The sequence below is a fragment of the Amblyomma maculatum genome, chromosome 11 (assembly GCF_055883805.1).
Source record: "Amblyomma maculatum isolate TAMU_Amacu chromosome 11, ASM5588380v1, whole genome shotgun sequence".
Classification (NCBI taxonomy): Eukaryota; Metazoa; Arthropoda; class Arachnida; order Ixodida; family Ixodidae; genus Amblyomma; species Amblyomma maculatum.
Window position 1 is genome coordinate 143613244 of NC_139354.1, and position 17163 is coordinate 143630406.

The window sequence follows — 17163 nt, forward strand, 5'->3', positions numbered from 1 at the left end:
GCCCATATAAACGGCGCCTAGTCCTATATGCCCCATATGGTGTGAATTTGACCCCATATGAATCGATATGTGGCCTATATGAATTCATATGTGGCCTATAAGAATTCATATGTGGCCTATATGAAAATCATATGGGTCTTTTTCAGTAGGGATAGGCTAGACGTGATAAAAATTCAGAATGATCATTTATCTCGTATCTTTTTCTACGCATGTTTTCAAAAGCGAAACGATGTTTGAACATGTCAGTCACCAACTAGTCCAATTAGAAACCTTTTGATGGTAAAACTGGGTCAATTTTAATCTATAGTTCGTATTGTAATAGGTGTAATGGTCCCTTGGCAGTATTTTGGTGCAGAGAACAGCTGTTTTACCTGGAATGACACACACAAAAAAACTATGGGCGGAAATAATTTTAGGAGAACGGCCAACATGAACACACCAGCATCGCTGGCCGCTGCATTAGAGAACAGTATCATTGCATCCAGAAAATGCTCCAGCTCAACTATCTCTCTATTAAATTTGCAAGTTGTTCCTTTCATTAAGCAGCGTGCAGAGAGAATAGTTTTCCTCGCAGCCTTCCACTCGCTGTGCTTCCTAACCCTTTTAAACATTATGCATAAGTCTGTGTGTATAACTTATCGACAAAAACTTTATAACTTAAAAAACGATGCGGTATGCGTTGTCCTTTCACCTTATCGGTTGCGACTGCGATAATTCCTCCCTATCCTAGTACTCCACCGCCCTGCGCTGCACTGTTTTGTCATGTTGGTTTTCTTCAGGGTGAAACGTATAAACAGGGGCAAATTGTTGAAGGGCGCGCGCATGCCAGACTTGCCGCACGGCGGCATAAAGATCGTATTACGACCAAGAGGTGGGCTCCACGTGAGCGACCTGACCCGCGTTGAACTAAGTAGTGCAATTGTGGAGGCGGCACAGATCCCCGCCAATGAAGCAAAAGAAGACGTCGTGTGCCCTAACCTCCAGCAGAATATCATTATGGTGAGCACCTCCAAGAGAGAGAACGCCGACCTATACACTACAGTTGGAAAGATGGACATATGCGGCATGGCACACGAATTACCTACGAAGCGGCCCCCCCAAGGCACTGTGAAGGGCGTCATCAGGGGCATCACGCTCGAGGATACGGCCCAGGATATTCAGGGCAATGTTGTGCACAAACATAACCCAACGGCCCTACAGGCAAACCGGATCGGTAAGACCCGATCAGTCGTCATTGCTTTCGAAGGGCATAAAGTACCCAAATACGTGAGATACGGCAACCTGCTCACGGAGTGAACGTTACATAGGAAACAAATCGACGTATGCTATGCGTGTAGAAGAGTGGGCCACAGAATGGACGTGTGCCCGGATCCTACGAACACGATCTGTCGACGGTGCGGAATATCCACCCCAGCCGAAGATCACGAATGCGTCCCGAAGTGTGGCCTGTGTAGAGGCAAACACCTGACCGCGGAGAAGGCCTGCAAAGCCCGCTTCAAGACACCGTACATTGTGCGCTGGGAACAGCACCGAGCAGAGGAAGAAGACGCCGGGAGAAGGAACCGAGACGAGAGAGGTCCTGGAGGCGGACCACACCGCAGCGCCTCCAAACAACGGGACCGGTCACACACACCGGGCCGCAATAGCAACAACAGTGGTTGTCAACAACAACATTCGCCAGAGACAACCGGACACCGAGGGATCGCCCAGAAAAAGGTGGGCTGGACCAACAGGTCTCCCGTCGCTCTAACCAGCGATACCGAATTCCCACCCCTCACCCCCGCCAGGTACCAGTCTTGTTTTGTGTTAATATATTGTCTCGAATTTAAGTTCAGCGCGCCTACATGATGATGGAAAACCAACTAGCCGCCATTTCAGCATTGCCAACGCCTAACTCACAAGCGAATACGAAAAAGGACAGTAGCGAAGTGATAGAGCGTAAAAGGTTCATAGAGTGCCAAAACGCTCAGATTTAGGAGCAGAACACCCAAATACAGGCGCTCATGAATAAGATCGAAGCGCTAACGAGTAACGGAAGCTTGGCAAATGCAGGACCCCAAGACAACAGGGCTTACAGCGGGAGACGTTGAGGCCACGCAACTTGCAGCAAACAATGTAGACGCGATGGAAGCCGAAGAGAACTCCGCGAGCGGAGAGGAAGCGGCGAACGCAAAGACCGCGATCACAGTAACGACATAGATCCCGTGAGAAGGAAAGCTGATGGCTATTTTGGCCGCAATATCCCAAATTAACGAAAGGCTAAGCAAAATAGATGACCGACTTAAAGCTGTCGAGTCAGCCTCAGATGCCATCGGTGAAGCAAAAACTTTAAGCGCTAAAAGTAGCCTCAACATCGGTGAGTAACCGCCTCGCGTCCCTGAAAAAGGAGCGGGCCAAAAAATAAACGCAATCGCGAAAAGGCGCAATCGACTTGAAACGCCCGGAAATGATGATGCAGGAGCCAAGTAAGAAACAGAAGAAGACAGGGGGGGACACCACCGTAATTTACCAATGAAACTGCCGTGGAATTCGGAACAAAGAAGTGGAACTAATGTTGCACATTGACGGCCAAGACAACAAGCCCGATGCAATTGCTCTAGAGGACACTAACGGGAAACCAAGACTTCCGGGGTACGCCACTTACACGGACCCCACAGAGAATGAAACGGCGGTGCTCGCTCGCAGTAACGTGGCGGCAACTCAACATGTTACGGCGCAGGGTGGGTGCGAGCACATGCTGGTCGAAATTCATGCAAGAGAAATTGGCAACGCGGACAATTTATTGTAATGAGCGCGTACTGTCGGCCGTCACAAAGGCAGCACGAATTTCACTGCATCGCGAGCCAGGTAAAAGGGCTGGCGGGGACCAGGCCGCTCCAGATCGTCGGCGACTTTAGCACCCCTCACACAACGTGGGGCTGTAAGTTCCAGTCAAAAAGAGGAAAAGCATTCGCCAAAGCATTGGAGGATCACGAGATTGCCCTCCTGAACGAGCCGGACGTAACTACTAGAAGAGGCAGCAGTGCCGCGAGGGACATCACACCAGACCTTTCGTGGTTATAGGGCACGCTAGATGTCTCCTGGAGAAGTAAAGAAGTGGACCTGGGGTATAACCACAACGTGATCGGGATCACGATTAGTGGTTCCCAATATCGGGTTGTGTTGGGGACAACGCGGATTACCGATTGTGATAAGATGAGAAAGTTCACCCAGGAACAAGAAGAGGCGTCTGAGGAAGAATCAGGACAAGTTGAAACGCAGCAGACCTACACCGAATGGTCGAGGGTCCAGAAGAAGACCCTCCAAGAACGTCAGAGGCACAACAGAAAGCTGGCCTAGCGCATAGTAGTCTTGAGCAAACATATCGCCGAGCACGTGGCCGAACTATGCAGGAAGAATTGACTGAACACCTACGACAGCCTGCAGGGAATGCTCTAGACGCGGAGGACGTGGTGTCTCTTGAGGCATCTGATCGACCCGCTGAGTCGCAAAACTGCGACTAATTGCAACTTTACCAAAAGTATTGAACATGTACAAGGGAGACGGCCTCAGGCTTCTGGAAGACCTGAAGGCGAAGTACCTAACGACAGAGAAGGGGCAGTACCCGGTGCCCGAGAGGTACGAAGGACCCGACAACGAAGAGTTGGACCGGCCGTATTCCATGACGGAACTGTGAACAGCGATAGATGAAAGTAACAATAGAAGTGCACCCGGCAGGGATGCCTTAACACACAAACTACTCGGTAACATGAGCGCGAAAGCGGCCCGAGGGCTCCTAGGGCACATCAACGAAGCCTGGGAGAGCTCGCGCTTGCCGAAGGAATGGAAGGATGCCGAGGTCTTCTTCATTCCAAAGCCGGGCAAGGCCCTCACGACAGACAATATGTGGCCCATCTCCCTGACGTCCTACGCGGGGAAGGTGTAGAACGCATGGTCCTTCGCTGCCTGCCGAAGCACCTCGAAGAAACGGATCAGATGGCGGAGATGAAGTACGGCTCCAGGCGACCTCTCAGCACCCAAGACGTGATGATCCATTTTCACGAACTGGTCGTCAAGCCGGCCACGAAGCACGCGCCGCGTGCGGTACTCGCCCTAGACCTGAAGGGAGCATTTGATAACGTGTCACACGCGAGCGTGTTGCGGAATCTGAATATGACCAGGTGTGACCGAAAGACAATTGGCTACATCAAAGATTTTCTGTCAAACTGAACAGTGACCATCAGAATAAAGGAGAAGTCAGACCCTGTAGAGTTCGGTTTTAGGGGCACCCCACAGGGATCTGTCTTGTCGCCCCTGCTCATCAATGTGGCCCTTCAGGCCCTGCCCGGTGTACTCAAGGAAATCGAAGGCGTGGACCACGGTTCCTACGGCGGCGATATTCCGGTGTTGACGGCTCAAGCCGGGTCAGATGCCTGGATGGAGGAAGCCTTGCAGAAGGCTGCAACAACCGTGCACGAGTACGCAGAGTCGTGCGGACTGAGCTGCGCTCCCCAGAAATCCGAGCTGCTTGTGATCCAGCCGGGAAGATCCAAGAAAAAGCTGCCGCCAAACGTGATCGTCACCATCGACGGAACGGCCATCATGCCAACACAGCAGATTAGGAGCCTTGACCTACTACTTCAGACCGATGGGAAGGCACATGCCGGCGTCACAAAGATCAAGACTACAACCTAACACATACTCAGTATGATTAGAATAGTATCTAACAGAAACCGAGGCCACAAAGAGGACGATTCCATGCGCCTGATGCGCGCGTTCGTCGTCTCGCGGGTTACCTACTCCGCCCCTTATCTACAGCTGACGAAGGCAAATAGGGGCACCCTAAACACGATGCTTCGTAAGGCAACAAAGCAAGCACTGGGAATACCCATATATTCGTCCACGCAAAGACTGCTAGACATGGGGGCCCACAACACAGTGGAGGAGCTCATTGAAGCCCACCTATCTAATAAGAGAATCCAGCTCAGTCACACGAAACACGGACGAGCCGTCCTACGCAAGATAGGATGACAAATTGTGCCAGTACCCCTCAAGGAAGTCCTTCCGGACGACTGGAAGACGACCCTTCAGACCAAACCCTTTCCGCAGAACATGACGCCTTGCAAGGACGACGAGAGGCGCACCGCGCAGGCCAACGCCATAGCACGGATACTGGAAGTTACGCGGATGCCTCGCTCCGAAAACACAGTGACCGTGCAGCGGTGGTGGTTACGTCAAAAGACAGGCTGATCGTCAGCGCGTCCATAAAGACAACAGACCTCGCAGTTGCCGAAGAAGCGGCCGTGGTCCTCGCACTCGCAGAGCAGAGTGTGAACACCGTGGTCACCGACTCAAAGACAGCCTAAAGAAGCTTCCACAGAGGCGTTATCCAATCCGCGGCCCGAGCCATTCTATGCAAGTACAAGCCTCCGGGAAGAGCCATAGAGCTTGTGTGGGTCCCGGCTCACTCGCAGGCAGTAGGCAACACCATTGCAGACTACCATGCCCGAGAAATGTCAATCCGGTGCGAGACCGAGCCGGAAGATCTACCGCATCCGTTTACCAGGTTTCGGTAGATAATCCGTATGTACCGATAGGAAAGGTGCAGACTGCAGTAACCGCACACCAAACTCACCAGGAAACAATAGACGATCCTGAGTCGAGCGCAGGTGAGATCGCTTGCGCATGCCGTAGTGATGAACCGCATGTACTCTGCGGAACACGATATGCTCTGTCCTTTTTTGCAAAAAAAAGGCACCTCGCCGCTCGTTTTTGCAGAATTCACAAAACTCAAGACCCCTCCCTTATCCTCTTCACGTTAATACCCCCAATCCCCAACCCCTTGAGCGATGGGAGACCTTGTTATCCATCCCCGCCGTATCCATCCAGCTCGCACAGACGGACAGGGGCCAGGAGCTGCTGGAAACATAAGGGGCCCGCAACTAGGAAACCACCCCATCTGGATACCTGCATGCACCACCGAGTTATTTCGGGCACAATGAATGTTGATTCCTCCTCCTCAATTTAAAGGCTGCTCCTAACCATCTAGATAACATCGCAAACTGTTGCTAGCACAAGATGGAACATTGTAGAAACATACGAGACTGGTCGGAATCTTCGAGACAGATCTTGGCGCATCTTGCGCGACAAAGAAACTGATAAAGGTGCATCTCGCGACATCCAGCATTAACAAAGAATACAGAATTCATACGCGTGCCACAGAGTTTTAAGGCCGCATGCAGGCGGCTGCTAAAAACAACAAATACAGTTTTGAAGGTTTCGCGGCAATATCTCAAAAATATACACTTTCCCAACTATGTAAAAAAACATGATCGATTGCTTCTGGCTGTGTGCAGAATAAATAATGTGCTCCCCACGGCAAAAAAAGCCCCTTCCCTCCAAAAACTTCTTTACTGGTAATGTTCCCGTACGTAATTTAAAAAAGGCCTTCGCTCCTAGCCGAACTTGCATTTTCTTTACTCTCTTTAATACATATGTACAAGGGCCTCCACTGTATAAGGCCCTGTAGAAGGGTTCTGGGAAGACAATTTCACATAGGTCGCGGTACAACAGTTTCCTCTTTACACCAAACAAATATTCCAGAGAGAAACGCGCTTAAGGAAATGTGACACTCTTGATGCCCTCTCTTTATTAACCACGAATCCCACACGCTGCTACTTCGGTGGACACAAAGAACTCACACAACAGACGCCGCAGCCTAACTTGGCAGACGGTGCACAAGAACGGGTCGGAAATGTCGCAAAAAGACAAAATCGTCTGATCACCTCGCGTAAATAGAAATGCTCTAGCCCCAAACTCCCTTCTTTTACTCGCCGGGACGGATTGATCCTGCTGCAACGTTCCCATTCCGCCCCCAAATGACAACAGCAAAAATCCTGTGAAGCTTTTGCAAGTTTACCCACGAACAATGCAACACTTGCAACACGTACCATAGTTTGCTGATGAAAAAAAGATTGCACATTGTAGCTCTCGAGAAAATGGATATGTTGGCGCCTTTACACTTCTCTGCTTCCTCCCATACTTCTTGTGTCTCCCCTTTCTGATAATGCTGGCTTGGAATTACCTATACAGCTGGGTGAAAACCCCAACCAAGCGCCACGCCCCGGATCGTGAGATGCTCTTCATAATCCCCTGGTCTACCGTGAGGACGATAGCGGGATCCAACGAGTGGAAGATACTACGCCTTTCCTTTGCTGTAAACGAATTATGGAACGCCAGTGAACTTTGATGCTTTCAATGAAATGTTGGTTGTGTTCGACAAGGGGTGCGCGATGTATCGTCACGACAGGTCATGATGTCACGAGATTTATGCATATACTAGATATACGAGGCAAGACGGCGAGGCCCTTCAGGACTCGGGGTATTAACTGGCCCTTCACTGGGTTCCAGGACATACTGGAGTCCGGGGCAATAAGGAGGCGGATGCCCTGGCCAAAGCGGCGCACGACAACGGTGCCCCGGTCACTGAGGATGTCACCCCTTTCGACTTTTCAAGACCCCTCTTGAGAAGGTCAATAAGGTTGTTCCATCCTAACCATCGTATTGCCGCTGGTGAACATCTCCAACGGCTCTGTGACAAACTCTCACGGAAGGACAAATCCCTCCTCCTAAGACTAATAGGCTGCACGTGGACTCCGTCCCTCATGTATGCCTGCGGCCGAGCTCCCAGCCCAGCCTGTCCCTCTTGCGGCAACACTGGCGCATTGGGGCACTTGCTCCTTGTCTATCAAGCCTCCACTGGCCATCGCTAGAAGCGTCTGACTGGCTACCGGAACCTTGGTCTCCCTGCTAATGCGGAAGGGCTATTGCTCTTCCCGGCTCGGAACCAACTTTCTGCTCACCGTCTCCTCCTGATTTATCTGGAGGAGACCGGCCTCTGCTCTTTTCTGTAGGCCTGCAGGGGCCTATAATGCATCGCGCGGCAATGGCGGCGTCATCTGTGGCATCACTAACCTTCCCCCTCCCCTACATCCCCTTAATTATAACTTCCCCTTTCCCCTGGTCACCAAGAGTGATGCCACAAAGATGGCTAACATACGTGACCAGTACCCCAAACCAAAAATAAACCATAGTCACCACCACCACCACCACTGGCGAGGCAGCAGGAGTGAGCGGGAGCGCGTTCTATGAGCTCCGTCGAACTCAGCCGTTCAAGTCCAAGTTTTTATCTACGGCGTGCATTATACCGCTCGATTCGACTACACACGTGTAGTCCAAGGACACAATTTTGGAGGTAGGCACATAATTTGCGTTTTTTTGGCGGTCCACGCGGGAAAGCTAGGCCTACCCTTAGGCCTTAACGAACATGGACGCTCTCGGCGGCGGGAGTCAAAGAAGAGCATGTGCGACACGTTTGAGCCGGTGGAGGAATATACTATCGACCACGCGGAGCTAATGAAGGATGCGTGGTTTGTTACCAAAAAGAAATGCCGCGTAGTGCTCCTCGAAGAGGAAACGCGAGCTGCGACAAGAGCTGAGGAAGAGCGAGGGACTAATGTCGCTAGGCAGCCATCGGAAGAAGCAAGCGGAAAAATCGGTAGAAAAGCAGACCGCGAAGATACCAAAGGACGCCGACAAAATAAATACGTCTTCGGGGTGGAGTCAGCCGCCTAATAGCAGGTGGAATCATTGAATTGGCTGAATCGATCGCCCGCGCCGCCGGCATCGAGCTCAAGGACGCCCAGGACGACATCTCCTCGGCAAATATAAAGCGCCAATCTGTACTAATCGCCACGACTAGCGAAGGGCATACACGAAGCTACGCAGCTTTGCACGTAGTTTGCGGCAGAGAAAATATCGAAGTATCCCGCTATACCTAAAGATTGCCGCAAAGAAGTCGTGCACGACGTCCGCTGAGCTGTTCCAACGAAGAGCTATTGGAGCGAATACGCAGAAAAAAGGAAAACCCTCCAGTGCTCGGTGTTCGCAGAATAGGAGCAAACTGCAAGACCATATTAATCTTCTGCCAAGATCGCAAGCGGACGCGCTCGATGTACTTATCTCCCTTCGCTCAAACATGTGTCTTATCATAGCCTCCTTTATACTCTATAGGGTATATAAAGGAGGCTATGGTCTCATACAAGACGTAATATGAAGTGTGCCACACGTGCGGCCGCATGGCACACCGAGAGGACGTCGCTCCGGATCCGACGAATAAAAAGTGTAGCGGCTGCGGCAGGGCGCCGTAAAAGGAAGACATCTCCGGTGTGGCAGTGGAACTGCCGCGGCTTACAACGGAAGCCAGCGCTCTTGCAATAGCTCTTAGAGCTGAGCGAAGTAAAACCTTTGGCTATAGCCCTTCAGGTAACTGGAAATCATCTACGCAAATTATGGGGCTATCAGACGTCCCACGGTAACCGCGGAGAAAAATGCCGCGTCTCCACGCTACCTAAAAGGAGCATAGCGGCAGTCGCGCATGAGGTCAACTGGCGTGCATCGAAATTATTACTGGTCGCAAGGAAGAGCCTAGTCTCTTCACCTGAAACGTGTACAGCACCCCCCAGCAGAGAAAGGTACGTTTCCACGCCCTCTTCCGCAAAGCGATCAAAACGGCAGGAAACAATACTCTTATAACAGTAAGAGATTTCAATGCCGCCCGCAAGAATGGGGCTAAAATAGACGCGGCCCCAAGTGTAGACAGCTATTGTAGGACATACATCAGCTCGTTCTCACCCTCTTGACGGACCCTAGCTGTCCGTCCAGGATGGCAAACAGCGTCTGTGCATACATAACCCCGGACCTTACCCTTGAGAAAAACATGGGAGACGCGGTTTGGAAAAACACACTCAAAATGTCGGCAGGCACCACTTTGTTCTGGCTCTCACCCTTAGCAATGGAGTCAAAACACATCGCTTCAGAGAGCCCAAAATCACCAAGTTGGACAGGGTTACGCAAATGAGGCAAAATAGCGAATGGGAAGAATTCGAAACCATAGAAAAATGAGTGGAGACGCTTAAGAAACAAGTCGAGAAAGCAACCACTACTATACGAGAGGACGATGCGCCAGTAATGATTGACGGCAACCTCCTTCATATGTGGGAAGCGAAATGCAACATGGAGAAGCGTCTCCGGTCGCAAATATGAAGCAGGAACCTTAGACGAAGGAGAGCAAGATATAACAAAGAAATTGAATATTGCGGAGTAAAACTGCGAAAAAAACTGGTGTAATAGGTGCGACGAGAATGAAAAGAACATGAGTCTTACCAATACGTGGCGCTTTCTCAGACATCTACTTGATCCTGAAAATTCGAAAATCTAGTCGGGCATAACACTGACGAAAGCCAGACACGCATTCGATGCCACGGGCAATGAACTCTTGGCGAAACTACTTTACATGTACGTAGGCGACACGCAAAGCTTCCCACTGCCGGATTACGAAGGACCATCAGACGAGGCCCAGACGCGCCGATCACGGAGGCGGAGGCTCTCGCCGAAATATTAGGCCTAAAAACAAAATCGGCTCCCGGCCAAGACGGAATCACAAAGAAGGTTCTCCGAAAATGAGACGATAACTCCATCCGCACGCTCACTAAATACATGCGCGTCACATTTGACAGAGACCGCATCCCAGAACAGTGGAAGACGACAAATGAAATTTTGATACTGAAGCCAGACAAACCCCGAAACTAGAAAACTTAAGACCAATCTCTCTAACATGTATCGAGAAATTTATAGAGCGTGCAGTCTAAACGCCGCTAACGCGTTTCGCGGAACAAAATGGTTGGGTTCCGGCCCTGTCTGTGCACACACAAAGGACGTAATGCTTCGCGTGAGACACATCATAGAAAGCGAAACCAGGGACGAGACGGACTACTAGGTCTACACCTGACAAAGGCCTTCAACAACATAAAACACGCGGCGATTCTTTCTGGCCTCCAAGGATTGGGGGTCAAAAAGAAGACGTACGACTACGTAAGAGACTTTCTGTTGGGTAGAACGGTAAAGCTTCAGGACATTGAATCCTCCAACGCCAAACTAGGAAGCAGAAGTACGCGCAGGGTTCGGTGCTGTCCCCGTTCCTCTTTAATGTGGCCATATGAAACCTCCCGGCAGAGCTGAAGATGGTGGAAAACGTGAAATTCAGCATGTAAGCGGATGACGTTACGTTAACCTGTGGGCCACCCAGGGAGTGACGCGAGAATCGAGGAGCTGTTGCAGGCGGCGGCGGACACCGTGGTGTCCTACGAGACCGAAATGGGCCTCTCGTGCTCTCCGTAAAAATATGAACTGTATATCTATAGCCCGAAGACTCTCAGGTGCAAACGCCGGATAAACATCAACATAATAGTAGACGGCCACACAGTGCCGAAAGTAGAACAAATTTTGATCTTGAGCTGTTTCTACAAGCAGATGGGTACAACAATACAGCGGTAAAGAAGGTGAACGCGTACGCCACGCAAGTCACGAGTCTGTTCCGGGGAATAGCACTCAAGGATAGCGGCCTTAAGGAACGAAGCCTACAGAAGCTAATGCAGGCTTACATCACTAGCCACATATGCTACGCAATATTATTCCTAAACACCTTATCAGACGAAATGCAAAGAATAGACGCACTCATCAGATGATGCGTGAAAAGCACTCTGGGACTACCCACCTCGAATTCGACTGAACGCCTCGTCGAAATGGGGGTGCTCAACAATTAGACGGAACTAGCGGAGGCTGTGCGCATGGTGCAACAAGAAATATTGAGCAGACCCACCACGGGCAGAGCCATCCACAAGTGGGGCCTGAAAAATATTAAACAGGTTGAAATGTGGATTTAACAGTTTGGTCGAAGCCTAGCGCTGCCAGTAGTTTTGGCACAGAGGATCGAATTGCCAGCCGCAGGGCACAGCTTAAGCGCGAGAGATGTGTGCCGGAGACAAGCGATGGCGATGCTTTAGCTTTTCTGTTCTTTGTCTTCTTTATATTTCCTCCGCGTGAAGAAGTCGCCATCCTGGCGACTTATGGGAAAGAGACAACCAGAGGGTTGTAATAAGGTTTGAGGTGGCTAACATGGAAAATATCGCGGCCGCGACGGCGGTGGTCGGAAGAAGGGGTGACTGGCTCGATGACATAGTTTACAAGGGATGTGCGTTCGAAGACGCGATAAGGTCCGTGGCATTTGGTTTCTAGTTTGCTGGTGGCAGGAACGCATAGCCAAACGAAGCTGTCGGCCTTGGACGTCGGAGCAGGGGTATCGCTATCATGCTGATCTTTGCGATAGCCTTGAGCGTTGGAGGTAAACCTTCAAGCTAGCTGAAGGCATTCCTCGACCTTCTGTACAATAACTGACAAAGCACTGTACTCAGAGGCATCTGGAGGGTATGGCAAAATTTTGTCCAGAGTACAAGATGGTTCACGGCCGTATAAGCGAAAGAAGGGCGAACAACCAGCCGTTGTTTGGGTGCCAGTGTTGTACGCGAACGTTATGAACGGCAGTACCTGGTCCTAGTTGGAGATCCTAGATTCAGATGTAACATACATTGCGAGCATGTCCCCAAGCGCACGATTGAAGCGCTCCATGAGGCCGTTTGTTTGCGGGTGGCACGCGAGTGTAGCCCGATGTATCGATTTGCAAGACGACATGAGCTCTTGGACAACTTCGGAAAGAAAGACATGACATCTATCACTAAGTAGCTCGCGAGGGGCGCCATATTGAAGAATGAAGTGGTGCAGAAGAAAATGGGCTACCTTTCGGGCTGTCGGCGCGGGAAGTGACGCAGTCTCCGCGTAACGGGTCAGGTGGTCGACGACGACGATGACCCACCGATTGCCAGCTGCACTGTATAGTAGAGGACCATAAAGGTCACGCGATAAAACGGGCGAGCTGGACACGGTAAAGGCTGGAGAGGGCCAGCGGGGTGGCGAGAAATCATGCGTTGTTGGCAGGAGGTAGCGACGTACGAAATTGTACATTCCCAGCCAGTAGTGCCTCTGACAAATTCAGTCATTGGTCTTCAGGACGCCGGCATAAGCGCTTTGTGGTTCAGTGTGATGGTGGGCCCACACACCGGAGCGGAGGTGGCGCGGAATGACAAGAAGCCATTTTCTGTCGTCTGAGTTGTAGTTCCTTTGGTAGAGAAGGCCGTCCTGAATGGTGAAATGGAAGGCCTGTCGGCGGAGTGCTTCAGGATGCGTAGCCGCTGAAGTGGTGCCAAGGATATTTAGCAGGTTAGAAACCCAAGGATCTTGTCGTTTCTCGAAAGGCATATGGAGCGCTGACAAGGATGCTTGAGGAGGAGACGATCAGTTAGGCGTCGAGCGCACCGGTGACCAAGAAAGAGCGTCGGCATCAGAGTGCTTGCGGCCAGAGCGGTACACTACACCGGTGTTGTACTCCTGAAGCCTAAGAGCCCAGCGCTCGAGACGGCCAGACGAATCCTTCAGAGACGCGAGCCAGCAGAGAGCGTGATGATCTGTAACTACCTAGACGGATTGGCCGTATAAGTAAGGGCGGAACTTCGTTACAGCCCACACGATTGCTAAGCACTCTTTCGGTAACGGAGTAGTTGGACTCGGCTTTGGTAAGAGCACGGCTTGCGTAGGCGAAAACGCATTCGGAGAAGCCAGGTTTGCGCTGGGCGAGGACGGCGCCGAGGCCGACACCACTGGCATCGGTGTGAAGTTCTGTAGGGGCTGTGGGGTCGTATCGGCGAAGGATTGGCGGTAATGTCAGAACAGGCCGCAGCGTCGCGAATGCATCATCGCAGGCTGGCAAGCAAGAGGAGAGGTCAGCGGTGCCTTTGAAGACCTATGTAAGGAGGGCTATGATGGTTGTGAAATTCCGAACAAGACGAAGAAAGTACGAGCAGTGGCCTACGCAGCTTCGCAGCTGTTTCAAAGTGGTCGGTTTCGGAAAGTCAGCAAAGGCGCGCAGCTTCTCAGGATCAGACAGAACTCCATCTCTGCACACAACCTGTCCGAGTATTGTGAGCTGGCGGGCACTGAAGCAGCACTTTTTGAGGTTCAGTTGAAGACCGGCGCGGTTTATGAAGGTGAAGACCTGGCGAAGTCAAGTCAGGTAGGTCGGGAAGTCGGTTGAAAAGACGACGACATCATCGACGTAGCATCCCAAGTAGCACACATTACGTGGCCCACCTGGGGCCCGTATGGGCAAGTTGGGCTTGAGCAACCACGATAACACCCATGAGGGCCCCTTTTAGTGATGAGGCGGGCGAGCCCAACTTGGGCTTGCCCCTGCTTTTTCCATCTGGGCATCATATAGGCGTGGAAAGGGCTAAGTGAGTATATATTCCCACATCTGGCCCTCGAGGGTCCCGCTCGGGGAATTTTAGGGCCGATGTAAAGATATTTTGGGTTTTGTGTAGAAAACTCCTGGGCTAATCTAATTGGGGCTGCCCACTCAAAAGCGCAATAGGTCCCGCATGGGCCGCGGTGGGGCTAAATATGGGTATGCCTGCGCATTGCCTACATGGCACCCTTTAGGGGTTCTCGAGGGCAGGAAAAAGGGAAATGTAGGCTTCATGCAGAAAATTTTTGGGCAGCCCATGAAAAACCTAGATAATTTCCGCATGGCCTGTAGCGGGGCAGGAAAATGCTCCTTCCCGCTTCTGCCCGCATCGGTCTCTTGCGGGGCACTTTAGGGCACATCCGATCCAAATGTGGGCTAAAAGTGAATAGTAGACGGGCTAGCCCAAATGGGGCTGCCTACTCAAAAACTGAATAGGTCCCGCGTGGTTTGCATCCGAGCTGAAAAGCAGGCATGCCTCCACACCATCCACATTGGTATTTCATGGGTCAATTGCGGGAAAATGCAATATATATTCGTACTCCATGCGGTAAAAATAATATAAGCCCAATTGAGGCTGCCCATGAAAGGCCGCAATGGGCCCAAAATTGGCCCGAAGCGGGCTTACCACTCTGAAACGTCTTCAACCTATATTTCAGGCACCATTTTATTTATGTAATTCAACTTATACCGGCCGCTAATTGCATCTTCTGGATTTTTCACATAACTATTCTATGCATATGCATGCCATGAATAAAGACTATCTAATTTTACTCTAAAAACTGTGTTAATTATGCAGTATTAGAAGGAGATATGCAGAAGTAACTGTTCTATATTACGAGTATGTACTGTACTACCTCAAAATTTTTCTGCGCCATTATTATTTTACATACACCACAGAAATAAATATTCAGACCAACATTTGGGAGGTGATGTGGGCCAGCCCACATAACTGTAGTGAATTGGGAATAAATTGCTCCTGTGTTACTGAGTTTACAGTTTACATATACAGGTTTGGGGTGCGACCTGATGCCGGTGAACACCTCCGGCAACGCACTCCCTCACCAGAACAGGAGTTGGCCACCCTGGTGCAGTAATTGGCCACAACATCCTATGATAAGCTCCATAAAACCCCGGCCCTAAGTCACCAGCGGCTGCGGAACAACTGACCACGGCGGCGGTCAGACCTGTGACGCAGCAGGGGGTGCTAAGAAAGCCTGGCTCCGCTGGACAGGCCGCCATTGGAAACTGACCCTGGCAACGTTTAATGCTAGAACCCTAGCTAGTGAAGCTAGTTTAGCAGTGCTGTTAGAGGAACTAGAGGGCATGAAATGGGATGTCATAGGGCTTAGTGAGGTTAGGAGGCCGAATGAGGCATATACTGTACTGAAGGATGGGCATGTACTGTGTTATCGAGGTTTACCAGAGAGGCGACAACTAGGAGTAGGTTTCCTTGTCAATAAGTATATAGCGGGTAATATAGATGAATTCTATAGTATTAATGAGAGGGTTGCAGCCATCGTAATTACGCTTAATAAGCGGTATAAACTGAAGGTTGTACAGGCCTATGCACCTACATGTAGTTATGATGACCAGGCAGTTGAAAGCTTCTATGAAGATGTAGAATCGGCAATGCGAAAAGTAAAGACGCAGTATACTGTACTAATGGGCGACTTCAATGCCAAGGTAGGGAAAAAACAGGCAGGAGGCAAGGCAGTAGGTGACTATGGCATTGGTTCTAGGAATAGCAGGGGGGAGTTACTAGTTGAGTTTGCAGAGCGCAATAACTTACGAATCATGAATACCTTCTTCAGCAAACGGAAGAACCGAAAATGGACATGGAAGAGTCCTAACGGAGAGACTAAAAATGAAATCGACTTCATAATGTGTTCAACCCCCGCCATTGTGCAGGATGTAGAGGTAATCGGGAAAGTTCGATGTAGTGACCACAGGATGCTGAGGTCCCGAATTAGCCTAAATCTGAAGGAACGCAATAGATTAGTAAGAAAGAAACCCATCAACGAATTAGCGGTGAGGGGGAGGGCAGAAGAGTTCAGGATCTCGCTACAGAATAGGTATTCAGCTCTAACTGAGGATGGCGACATTACCCTAGAGGCAAGGAACAATAATTTCACAGATATCATTACTGAGTGCGCGGTAGAAGTAGGCGGTAGGATAGTTAGAGAGGATACCGGTAAGCTGTCTAAGGAGACGAAAGATTTGATTAAGAAACGGCAGAGTATGAAAGCTTCCAATCCAACAGACCAGATCGAATTGGCCGAGATATCAAAGCTAATCAATAAGCGCAAGGTGGCCGATATAAGGAAGTATAACATGGAGAAAATTGAGCATGCTGTAAAGAACGGGGGAAGCCTTAAAGCGGTAAAGAAGAAATTGGGCATAGGCAAAAACCAGATGTATGCGATAAGGGACAAGGCGGGCAACGTCATCACTAATATGGACAAGATAGTCAAAGTAGCCGAGGAGTTCTATACAGATCTCTACAGTAGCCAAAGTAGTCAGGACCGTAATGAGATTGGCGGTAGGGAAAAACAGTCAGACGTTCCACCAGTGACGAAGGACGAGGTCAAGAAAGCACTAGAAACTATGAAAAGGGGGAAATCAGCTGGAGAGGATCAGATAACTACAGATTTGCTGAAGGACGGGGGGGATATCGTGCTAGAAAAACTGGCCACCCTGTATACGCAGTGCCTGGTGTCATCGACGGTACCGGTAGCATGGAAGAATGCAAACATTATCCTCATTCACAAGAAAGGGGACTCTAAGGACCTTAAAAATTACAGACCAATCAGCTTACTGTCTGTTACGTATAAGGTATTTACTAAGGTAATCGCTAATAGAATCAGGACAACCTTAGACTGCATTGAAGCAAAGGATCAAGCAGGGTTTCGGAAACGGTACTCTACTATCGA

At 50.3% G+C, this 17163-nt stretch overlaps 1 pseudogene; it reads left to right on the forward strand.

Moving 5' to 3' along the window:
* The first annotated feature begins 762 nt into the window (after positions 1–762).
* On the forward strand, positions 763–3676 carry LOC146175111 (uncharacterized; annotated as a pseudogene).
* The last annotated feature ends 13487 nt before the right edge of the window (positions 3677–17163 follow it).